The 12310-nt window shown below is 44.0% G+C and overlaps 1 long non-coding RNA gene across 1 annotated transcript in view; it reads left to right on the forward strand.

Moving 5' to 3' along the window:
• The first annotated feature begins 3488 nt into the window (after positions 1 to 3488).
• Positions 3489 to 12310, forward strand: part of LOC309529735 — a 29277-nt gene continuing 20455 nt past the window's right edge. The window contains exon 1 of the long non-coding RNA XR_014218392.1: positions 3489 to 3650. This is a non-coding gene — a long non-coding RNA (uncharacterized lncRNA). The remainder of the gene's footprint in view (positions 3651 to 12310) is intronic.

The following is a 12310-nucleotide window of genomic DNA, read 5'->3' on the forward strand; positions in this document are numbered from 1 at the left end:
TTCTGTCACCTCAGGTGGCAGAGCAGGAGTGGGGCTTTTCCTGGTTTGCCTCAAGCGGCAAAATGTCTTGGGCTGGCCCCATGCTAAAGCACCCACTTCTAGAATCCCCCTCACAGTGTCCAGGGAGCAAGTGGAAACCCTAGTAGCAAATGGACCGTGATGTGAAAAGATGGTTACATAAACACTCCCTGCGGCACTGTAAATAAAAGCATCCTCCATTCTGCCATTTCACACCAGTTGCCGTCCTAAGCCATTTTCAGGTCACACACACAAACACACGCTGCTTCATTTTCTCTCCTTTTTTTTTTTTTTTTTGGCCTTCGAAAACATCTCTGCAGGAGGGCTTGGGAGAGTACAGAAGCAGTTGCTGACTCATTGTTTGAGTGAGATGACTTTCCTACGGAGGGGGGGGGGAATAACCCTAGCTTTTAAAAACACTGGACCAGGAGGAAATACTTGCTTGGAGCTTTTCTTATTCATATGGAACGGAATGAGCATTAATAGGAATATTACAGAAACAAACAAAACAATACTGGCTGGAGAGATAATGCACATTTTAGGTTACTGCCCCCTCAAAACAATCCTGTGAGAGCGGTTAGGCAGGAGGTCTGGCCAAAGTCCTACAGCTGAGTGGGGGTGTAAATTTGGGTCTCCTTACTCCTAAGCAAAGACATCACCTTGCCTACAAAGGTCCATATAGTTAAAGCTAAGGTTTTCCCAGTAGTGATGTATGGAAGTGAGAGCTGGGCCATAAAGAAGGCTGATCGCCGAAGAATTGATGCTTTTGAATTATGGTGCTGGAGGAGACTCTTGAGAGTCCGATGGACTGCAAGAAAATCAAACCTATCCATTCTTAAGGAAATCAGCCCTGAGTGCTCACCGGAAGGACAGATCGTGAAGCTGAGACTCCGATACTTTGGCCACTTCATGAGAAGAGAAGACTCCCTGGAAAAGACCCTGATGTTGGGAAAGATGGAGGGCACAAGGAGAAGGGGACGACAGAGGACAAGATGGTTGGACAGTGTTCTCGAAGCTACCAGCATGAGTTTGACCAAACTGCGGGAGGCAGTGGAAGACAGGAGTGCCTGGCATGCTCTGGTCCAGGGGGTCACGAAGAGTCGGACTCGACTAAACGACTCAACAACAACAACAACACCTAAGCACAACATCACACTGGCTCTATTTTCTCTCTCTCTCTCTCTCTCTCTCTCTCTCTCACACACACACACACACACACACACACACACACACACACACTTCCCAAGTTGCTTGTGATTCTCTCCCTGACTGCTCAGACCAAGGGTGCAGCACTGGGTTCATAACAGGATTGTGCACCTTTAACACTTAGAAAAGAGGAAGTCTGGATTATAAAAAAATAAGATCGGCACAAAGGCATCTCTGGAAAACGATGTGCTTAAATTTGCCCCAGCAGGCAAGACTCAAGAATCTAAAATCTGTTTAAAAAGATGTATCGTAAATACATCAGCAGAAACCCAGAGTTTGCTTCCATGGTCTTCTACAGCTTCTGGGCTGATTCACTGCACTGTGCACACAGATTCACCCCCCCAAAACTGAGCTCAGTAAACAGATCTAAATAAGGAACATTTTTTCCTTACTCCTGGGTAAGGGGCACACTCACACCTCCTATCCTAAGACTGAAGTAGCAGCAAATTGTGCCATGTGGGAGCTCCTAAGGACTACTGCATTTCCCTGCCATGGTAGTTTGCTCCCAGACTCAGAAGCCAAACAGGAAATTACTTTTAGTTCTCTGGGGATTTTTTTGTTTTGTTGAAAAAGGCATTTGTTAAGCCCATGTTAGGAGCTCCCGTTGCTGGTTCTGAGCAGCAGTTCATGTTCCTTCTGCTGGTTGCCCGATTTCCATTTACACTAGCAATGCAATGGCACTAAGGCTGCTAGGTTACCAGCTGGAGAGACTCTGCACCAACTTTGTTGACTTTTCAGCACCAGGTACAGAACATTTTATTTTCCCATGCTATCAGCAGTGGATTTAATTTATTATCTTGATAATTAAACGTCTTTAAACTCGACAGGAGAGGGAATAAAGCCCAATGCGGAAATAAAACGCTAGTATGCAAATCTGAGTACATGGGATGCTGTCAGTATTCCAAAAGGACACTCCATGGAAGGAAAAAAAGGTAAAGGCACCCCTGATCATTAGGTCCAGTTGCGGACGACTCTAGGGTTGCGCACTCATCTTGCTCTATAGGCCGAGGAAGCTGGCGTTTGTCCACAGGTCATGTGGCCAGCATGACTAAGCTGCTTCTGGCAAACCAGAGCAGTGCACAGAAACACCGTTTACCTTCCCGCCAGAGTGGTACCTATTTATCTACTTGCACTGTGTGCTTTCGAACTGCTAGGTTGCCAGGAGCTGGGACCAAGCAACAGGAAGGAAGCCTTCCATGGAAGGAGGGTTGCTGCAATTAACTTGCATGCATTGGACCAGCCTTTCTCAACTTTAGGTCCCTGTATGTTGTTAGACTACAACTCCCATCATGCAAGGCTAGCTGGACCAGTGGTCAGGGGTGATGGGAGTTGCAGTCCAACAACATCTGGGGAGTCAAGGTTGAGAAAAGGCTGTATTGGCCGATAGCCAAACCTGTCACTTGTGCCAACCTTCCTTCCCAAATCTCACCTGAGTCTCCTCTCTCAATCACTTCCCCCCACCTTACCTGGAGGCATAAGAAGGCAAGCAAAGGAACTCCTTCTTGAAGCCCTACATACGCTCACAGGGTGGCATTCAACTAAATTGACACTGACCAGTTTGGTGTGGCAGTTGGAGTGTTGGACTGGGAGATCAGAGTTAAAATCTCCACTCATCCATGAAGTTCCTTGAGTGCCCTTGGGCCAGTCACTGTCTCTGAGCATTTCTGCAACCAAACACTGTGTACAAAAAAAGAATCTGTCAGGGGCAAGTGTGCATAAAAGCACACGCAACATGACAAAACGCATCATATTGGGGGGAACTCTGGCACAAATGTACATTTTAGGCAAAAAAAATTACCAAAAGACATTTTATTAGAAGACATTCACACTCAAAATGTTATGAATTTTCATTTTAATCACAAATTGCTGTCATTTTAGGAGAACTGAATTTTAAGATGGGGGAAAATGCTAAACTTACAGAGGCCAGATCTGGCAAAGTTGATCATCCTGTGGAATAACCAGCTTCAAACAACAGGCTTAAGTCTAATTAATACATGAAGGGCTTAATACTGTCCTGCTAGGTTTTCCTTCGCCCACTTCCCCTCACCTTGGAAAGAACTAGATCATCAAGCCTTTATTTTCCCTCAGTCTACCCAAGAAGCTCAGCTTGTGAAGAGGTTTGACCGCATGGCTTTCACAAGCCACTCTTGAGTTCCTATACCAATAATTTAGGAAGAACTATATTTTGCTTCCATGTTGTTTCTCAGTGGTCCTATTTGGCTCCAGAGTTCACTGTTAGAAGGAGTTGGTGACTATATGGAAGCTTGAGGCCTAGTGGTGGAATGCCTCTGAATGGCAGTTGCTGGGGAGCAACAGTTGGGGAGAGTTGTTGCCTTCTGGCTATCACTGTGAGCTCTCCAAAGGCATCTGGTTGGCCAGAGGGGAAAGCAGGATGCTGGAAGAGATGGGAACTTTGGTCTGAGCAGGCAAATTCCTTCTTACACTCATAAGGGACAAGTTGGCTAGAAGTTTAAAGATCAATTGGCCGACAATGCCCAAGAGAAAGGCCTCTGGTTTCTTCAGGAAGGTATACTTAAATACCTTTTTCAATTCATTATATATCATTTCCCAGAAGGCCTTAATCTTTGGGCACGTCCACCAAAGGTGAAAGAATGTACCTTCTGTTTCTTTACATTTCCAACATTTATTGTCGGGCAAGTGATAAATTTTTGCAAGCTTGACTGGGGTCATGTACCACCTGTATATCATTTTCATAATATTCTCTCTTAAGGTATAACATGTCATAGCAGAATCATAGCAGAATCATAGCAGAATCATAGCACTGTAGAGTTGGAAGGGACCCTGAGGGTCATCTAGTCCAACCCCCTGCAATGCAGGAATATGCAGCTGGTCCATACAGGGTCGGCCAATTGGTGCCAAAGAAGGACAGAACTTTTTTTATGTATGCAACAACAGCAGCAAGAATACTTATTGCAAAGCATTGGAAGACACAAGATCTACCCACTCTGGAAGAATGGCAGATGAAGGTGATTGACTACATGGAATTGGCAGAAATGACTGGCAGAATCCAAGACCAGGGAGAAGAGTCGGTGAAAGAAGACTGGAAGAAATTCAAAGACTATTTACAGAAACATTGTAAAATTAATGAATGTTAGAAAGATGTTGGATAGAAACTAAGCGGTTTCCAGCTGTAATGCTTTAAGAGATATGGGGGGGGGGGAAGGTTTTACAAATGGGTAAAAGTTTAATGGTAAGGATTTGCTGAACTAACAAATCGAACTGGAACACAAAGAAGGGAGGTATGAGGAGGTCCGAGGAAATAAGTGTATGGAAGTTATGTTATTGAAAATTAATGTGTGTTTTTAACTGTTTTTCATTTTGTATGTTTATTTTTCCTTTTTTTGTTATATCTTAAAAACTTTTAATAAATATCTTAAAAAAATAATAATAGAAGTTTAAAGATCAAAGCTGCAATGGTGTGTACTTTCTAAAGAAAAAAACAAAGCCAAAATCTGATCAAGGCAATTTGCCACCTGCTTGTTCTGCACCACTTATTTCACTTCCAAAAACCAGATTTGGGAAGAGGTTAGGGAAAAGTTCATAGCTGGGGAGCCTCCTTCTAGGTGGGTTGGCTCCTTCCAGCTTGACAAACCATACACCACCCTCTGCAAAAACAACTAGAATACCCAATAGTTTTTTTCTATTATTATTTATTTATTTATTTATTTATTTATTTATTTATTTATTTATTTATTTATTTGTACCCCGCCCATCTGACTGGGTTTCCCCAGCCACTCTGGGTGGCTTCCAACAAAGATTAAAAATACATTACATTTTCGGTCCTGATGGGCATAAAATAGCCCTTTTATGTGCTAGGGAAATCTTATTTCCCTGCATCAGAAAGCTTTATCTTGAAAAAACTGTGTCTGGACCGGACCTACCCAGAAACAACTGAAAAATAGCTGCATTATCGTCCCAGAAACTTAAATCAGAAAAAAAAACTTCTGTCTTATTTTGAAATCCAACATGGCAGCATTCAAATATTGTTTTACTTTGCTTCTCAACGGTAGTATTCAGGAGGAATGTGTGCTGTAGACATTCCCTCCCCCATCTTCCTTTATGAGCACTTTTGTACTATGACACATTCCCCTCCATATGAGCGTAACCTTTACACTTGTAATTGTTCCCAAGAGAGCAGCTCCTGGGAAGTGATGCTTTGCCACTTTACCTCGCACACCATAAGTCCAAGCGTGAGTGTTCTCAGCAATTCCCAAGACTCCTACAGCCCCTAATTAGCTCTCAAAGCCAATTAAGCGCAAGTATTTAACGCGTTCTCTTAATTTCAGTTGGGATAATTCAGATTCCTACCAACACAGTTTCATTCGTTGTCTCAGAGATCCCATGTCACAAGAAGGGAAGACAGTCCTTGTCTGGGAAAAGGCGGGACATAAATAAATATAATAGTAATGCTAACAATAATGTTGTTGTTGTTTAGTCGTGTCCGACTCTTCGTGACCCCATGGACCAGAGCACGCCAGGCACGCCTGTCTTCCACGGCCTCCTGCAGTTTGGTCAAACTCATGCTGGTAGCTTCGAGAACACTGTCCAACCATCTCGTCTTCTGTCGTCCCCTTCTCCTTGTGCCCTCCATCTTTCCCAACATCAGGGTCTTTTCCTGGGAGTCTTCTCTTCTCATGAGGTAGCCAAAGTATTGGAGCCTCAGCTTCAGGATCTGTCCTTCCAGTGAGCACTCAGGGCTGATTTCCTTCAGAATGGATAGGTCTGATTTTCTTGCAGTCCATGGGAATCTCAAGAGTCTCCTCCAGCACCATAATTCAAAAGCATCACTTCCTCAATAATAGAAATGTGTATATCAAACTAAAATATGTATTCAAATATTTATTTAGTGATAAAATGCCTGTTTTCACGTGGATTTTTTTGGAGCGGAAATTCACAGATGAATGCAAAAACAGGACAGAACAGACTTGGGCATGTATAAATGTGAAACTGAGATGGACCCAAAATGGCAGAGGGCCTGGTCTACCTTCTCCACTTCTGCCTTCGACCAATTGTCACCATAGCTGGCCAGGCCATGGCTTTGGCAGTAACTCCATTCAGCAGCCTCTTCTCTCTTTTTTTTTTGTATATCTTTTTTTTAATTTTCTGTTTTACAATTTAAAGTACTCATTTTTACATCCTTAAGATATCAGTGACTTCCCTTCTTCTCTTTCCATAGTTCATTTCACATATCATAAATCCCTGCATATTTTACAAAAGCTATACCATTCAGTATTCCATTATTGCATCCATCAAAACTTGTTTACACTGTTGAATTTATCTTAATACTGCCAGCATTTTCAGCTGTGCACAATTATTTCATTCCCAACCTGTTCTCAATAAGCCTTTTAAGGAGGTAGGAATGGTTTTCAGAGAAGTCTCAAAATTTTGTTAGTCATGTGCATCAGTGCTGGCTTCAGGGGGCCGAGGCTCTTTGGGCCCTGTGGCGTTTTCCTCCTAGGTGGGTCATAAGGAAAGGGTTAAAATGAGTGTGATGTGATTGGCCAGTGGAAACTGATAGGAGGAGTTAGGGTTAGAGGGAGAGTTGTGTGAAAGTCAGTTGAGAGTTGGGAGTTGAAGAAGGAAGAGGGAGGAATAGTCTGTGGGTTGGTCGAGTTGTGTGGTGAAAGAGTGAGAGGAATTACAGTGGTGCCTCGCAAGACGATATTAATCTGTTCCGCGAGTCTCTTCGTCTAGCGGTTTTTTTGTCTTGCGAAGCAACCCTATTAGCGGCTTAGCGGATTAGCGCTATTAGCGGATTAGTGGATTAGCGGCTATTAAAGCCTTAGCGGCTTAGCGGCTAAAAGGTTATTAGCAGCTTAGCGGCTTAGAAAAGGGGGGGGAGCGAAAAAAATCGCAAGACTCACAAGACTTTTTCGTTTTGCGAAGCAAGCCCATAGGGAAATTCATCTTGCGAAGCGCATCAAAAAATGGAAAACCCTTTCGTCTAGCGGGTTTCTCGTCTTGCGAGGCATTCGTCTTGTGGGGCACCACTGTATTAGGTGGAGTCAGATAGTTAGTCGGGATAATCAGTTTGAAGTTGTTAGGAACGAATAGGACAGTTAAGGAACTAAGATTAAGAAACTGCCAAGAAAAATTAACTGTAACAATAAGCTTGTTCATGCCTATAAAATAAACTTGATTATTTGTTAATGTTAACAACTGACTGGACTCGGTGATTACCCGTGAGGAGAAACGGGTTGGTGGCAGTGAAGAAAGCAATTACAGTGGTGGCACAGGGTCAATAGACCGTCAAACGTCTGGGGGCCCTGTGTGATCGCCACAGGACCCCTCAATCTTTTTATTTTTGAGGGGATCAGGGGCCCCCATTATCAAGGCCGAATGTGAAACCGGATGTGGAGCGATGTCAAGACATTGCGCCGGGCCTCAAAGTCCATTGGCTGCACCCAAAAACATTACTCCAGAATGCAGCACAAGATTCAACTAGTGCAGAACTTACTTGCATCTCTTGAAATTAAAAGCACTTATTTTTGCCTGGATTGAGCTTTTATCATCTAGAAAGGCCCAGCTTGTCCACAGTCACCATATGGCACTTACAAAGCCAAACGCTGCATTTTCTGCAGAGTGCTAATTAAGGTGCCCTTGACCAAACCTTCTTTAAAAAAAACGTGGTTTGAAACCTGTCAGGCACCATCTTCTGCAGAAGGGGAAAGGGAATTCTATGATTCTGTGAAAGGAGGTAAAACTTCATACAGGAAAATGCGCTTATGAAATGCCAGAGGCATAGAATCACAGAACCATAGCACCGCAGAGCTGGAAGGAACCCCACGGGGTTGTCTGCTGCAGAAATCACAACTAAAGAATCCTGACAGGTGGACCTCCAGGTCAATTAGGCCTTTTCCAAGAGCAAGAAAAAATAAAAAAATCCTGCCGTGGCAACATCACCCAAACAACTCAAACTTTTAGTGAGGTTGCCTTAGTAGGAAAACAACAACATTGTGCCCCTGAAGAACACAGGAAGATGACTTATAACAAGTCAGGCTGCTGCTCCGTCTAGCTCAGTACAGTGGACGCTTGGATTGCGAACGTGATCCATGAGGGAAGCACATTCGCAACCCGCAGTGTCTGCAACACATCTGCACACACACAGGTTGTGATTTGGCGCCTCTGTGCATGCACAAAGCGTGATTTAGCGCTTCTGCACATGCGCAAATGCAAGTGCTGAAACCCAGAAGTAACCCTTCCTGGTACTTCCGGGTTCAGCGTGGTGAGCAACCTGAAATCACACAACCCGAAGCGTCTGTAACCCGAGGTATGACTGTACCTGTCTATACAAACTGGAAGTAATAATACTAACAACAACATTTATACCCCACCAATCTGGCTGGGTTTCCCCAGCCACTCTGGGCGGCTCCTAAGAAAATATTTAAAACACGATAAAGCATCAAACACTAAAAACTTCCCTAAACAGGGCTGCCTTCAGAGGTCTTCTAAAAGTCAGATATTTGCTTATTTCCTTGACATCTGATGGGAGGGTGTTCCACAGGGCTGGCGCCACAACCGAGAAGGCCCTCTGCCTGGTTCACTGTAACCTCACTTCTCGCAGTGAGGGAACCGCCAGAAGGCTGTCGGAGCTGGACCTCAGCCTCCGGGCAGAACGATGGGGGTGGAGACGCTCCTTCAGGCATACTGGGCCGAGGCCATACCTGTCTCAGTACCTGATTACACAAACTGGCAGTATCTCTCCATGGTTTCAGGCTTTGGGGGGGTGGGTTGAACCTTGGTCCTTCTAGATGCAAAACAGATGCTCTACCACTGAGTTATATTTTTGCCAAAATGTGATGGGCATTTTATAAGCATGTTTTATTATTTTGAAGAAATTCTTTTTTTTCCGTATTGTTTTGAGGTACGGCCTGCTTGATTTCCCCCTCCTGGTGTTTGGTCTGCCGTCCCTTCCTCACCACGCAAACCCCACTTGCCTTCCGCAGAGGAAGTAGATAGGATCAATATCCCCGTAAGGTTTTTAGACTCCTGAGAGGGAGACACTTGGCTCAGCCGTCAGCTTTAAAGTGACACTGAGAGAAACAGAGAGGAAGGTGTGGCTTCTAAAGTAGAGCGAGAAGTCAATGCAAACGCTTCAAGGGCAGCTGTACTCAGAGGCTCACCTCAAACAGCATTAATATTGATGTTGTCAGAGATACAGCCAAGGGCAGGCCTGATCAGCAAGGAGCTGTCTGTCATTGCAGGGTGTAAACAGTCTGAGGAGAAGAGATGTCTGTGTGTTGTGTGTTGTGAGGAGGTATAAAAGCCATTCAAGTTTTTTTACTATCTTTGATGTCTCATTGTGTTTTTATCTTTTGCTGGAAGCCACCCAGAGTGGCTGGGGCAACCCAGTCAGATGGGCGGCATTCAAGAATAACATTATTATTATTATTATTATTATTATTATTATTATTATTATTATTATTTTATTCGTTTGTTCTTCAGTGCTTCCCCAGTGTTACCACATCATTGCCATCTGGAGGTGCAATTTTGTGCTATAGCTCAACGAAAGCAGGATTAAAAATAAAGGGGAACATTTGTGGTACAAAACAGTCACAGGATTTCAGCAGGAAGTTATGGGGCACAGAACGAGTGGAAACAAAGCCGTATGTCTGTCCAGAAGCTTTTGCAGATGTGAGCAGTATTGAAAGCTGAATCACACATAACTGCCCTGATACTATCATGAGCATAAATTGTTGCCAATGCACAATAAAAAGGGGATTTCTGGAAGTGCCCTTACAGCTGTTCCCAAGGCCAAATCTGTTCCAGTGAGTGCTAGTTTGCCACCTCTGTTTTAAAGTCTGGCTAAGATTAGGGAGAATTAGTTAGTTAGTTAGTTAGTTAGTTAGTTAGTTAGTTAGTTGGTTGGTTGGTTTATAACAGCAGCCTTCAATTTTGTATCCTGCATTCCACACCTGAGTAGTGAGAGACAGTCTCAAAACGCTATTTCGGTTCATATGCAACAGCAAGGACAAACTCAGCCGTCTGAATGATCTCTTGAAACTGTCCTCTCATGGTGCTATTTATGCTATCTTTCTCTGAGAATAATAATATTAAAAAACCCAGCCCCATACCCGCTTTCTAACCAACGGCGTTCAACACACTTGGAAGAAAGCCTGAGATTAAATATTTGCCTTTTGAGAAGTCATTTGCATTCCAGCTACAGACACACTTCACCTTCTTGGAACTGGCTCAGAATTCCAAACAGCCCCACATTTCTTTTTATTGGAATGATGCCCAAGCAGGCACGATTCGTCAGCCTGGGTTTGCCTTTCAGAGTATAAGCGTTGTATGTTTCAGGACCTTGCCTGCATCCGACTTCAATGCCTCCATTTTGTGCCGATTTGAGTGCAGTTTGTCAATTTGACCTTTGACAGAAGCATTTCCAAACCTGTTCTACCTGTGGAGCCAGCAAAGGGATCCGCTCATCTGTGAGGAACTTGTGGAGCAATCTGCATTTTTTCTAACAGCAGAAAAACAAGCTGAAACAACTTAATTGGGCAGGAAGAACAGGTTTCTTTGCCAAAGGAAAATAAACTTCTTGCTTTCACTGCCTGAAGAAGACTGCAAGAATAGCGGGTGGGGGTGAATCGTCAAGAGGAATGGCAGCTTTTTCTGCTCCCGTGAGTTTAACATCACCTTCACAGGCAGAAGTGTGGCAGGCCTTTCCTGGCATGGAGATAACTTCACCTACTTAATTTCTCAGGCTGCTGTTGAAGACACCCTGGACTGGTAATACACACCCTCCAACATTTCCCCAATGAAAATCAGGACACCCTATAATTATTATTATTATTATTAGTATTAGTATTATTGACACTTGGGTTGTGACGTGCTATGTGTGGGAAGCACATTCGCAACACACAACGGTGTGTCTGCGCACATGTGGGTCGCAATTTGGTGCTTCTGCGCATACGCAAAGTGCAATTTAGTGGTCCTGCGCATGCGCGAGCGCTGAAACCCAGAAGTAACCCGTTCCAGTACTTCCGGGTTCGGCATGGTTCGCAAACCGAAAACGCGCAACCTGAAGCGTCTGTAACCTGAGGTATGACTGTATTATTATTATTATTAATAATAATAATAATAATACCCCGCCCATCTGACTGGGTCACCCCAGCCACTCTAGGCAGCTTCCAATATATATAAAAACATAATAAAACATTAAAAATTTTATTAAAACCTTCCCTATACAGGGCTGCCTTCAGATGTCTTCTAAAGGTTATTTGGTTACTGATCTCCTTGGCTCGGAGGTCACATGACACCATCCCCTCTAACATTTCTCCAAGGAAAATGGGGACATCCTAAGGAAATGTGGGACATTCCAGGATCAAATCAGAAACTGGTACAGCTTCTGTAAATCTGGGACTGTCCCTGGAAAATAGGGACACGGAGAGTCTGGTAATAGGGGTGGGGTGTTATAAGGAAATATGGGGTTGGCTTTTACAGCCCAACTCCCCATCAAGGGACCCAGTATGCCCCAAGTTCTTTATTGGTCAGAGAAGAATGAGTGGAGGCAGGAAACTGTCGAAGAAAGCAAGGCAGAACTTTATTTTCTGTTGGAACTAAGTCCACCCCCCTTTGCAAGAAGGTGAGGCTGAAGGAATGAGTTTCCAAACTCTAAAATCTGACTGTGCAGGCAGTCTGAAATGGGCCCCAAAATGCAGGAACAGGAACACCCTTTTATGGTCAAGAGGACAGGAACACCGTGGGCAGGTTATACACGTAAGTTGACATCACAGATGTTCCTGCTCTTGTACTCTTAACCATAAAACCATAAAAGGGTTTCCTGTTCCTGTACTCTTGACCATAAAAGAGTTTCCTGTTCCTGCATTCCTTATCTTGGGGTAAGAAGGTCACCAACTCTAAGAGTACTCCTGGTGCCGTTCCTGGGGGGCTGACAAGGTCTGTGTGTCATTGTGGTCAGGATGTAAGATAAGACCCAGATGTGTCATCCCTGCTCCACTTTGGAACTGGCAAGGCCATTCATTAGGCGTCACGGACTGATAAAGGAGAGAGCTTTGTTTATACAGCTGTGTTCTTGTTATGCATTTGCTCAAGTGCTCAA

Source organism: Podarcis vaucheri, assembly GCF_965113315.1.
Source record: "Podarcis vaucheri genome assembly, chromosome: 3".
Lineage (NCBI taxonomy): Eukaryota > Metazoa > Chordata > Lepidosauria > Squamata > Lacertidae > Podarcis > Podarcis vaucheri.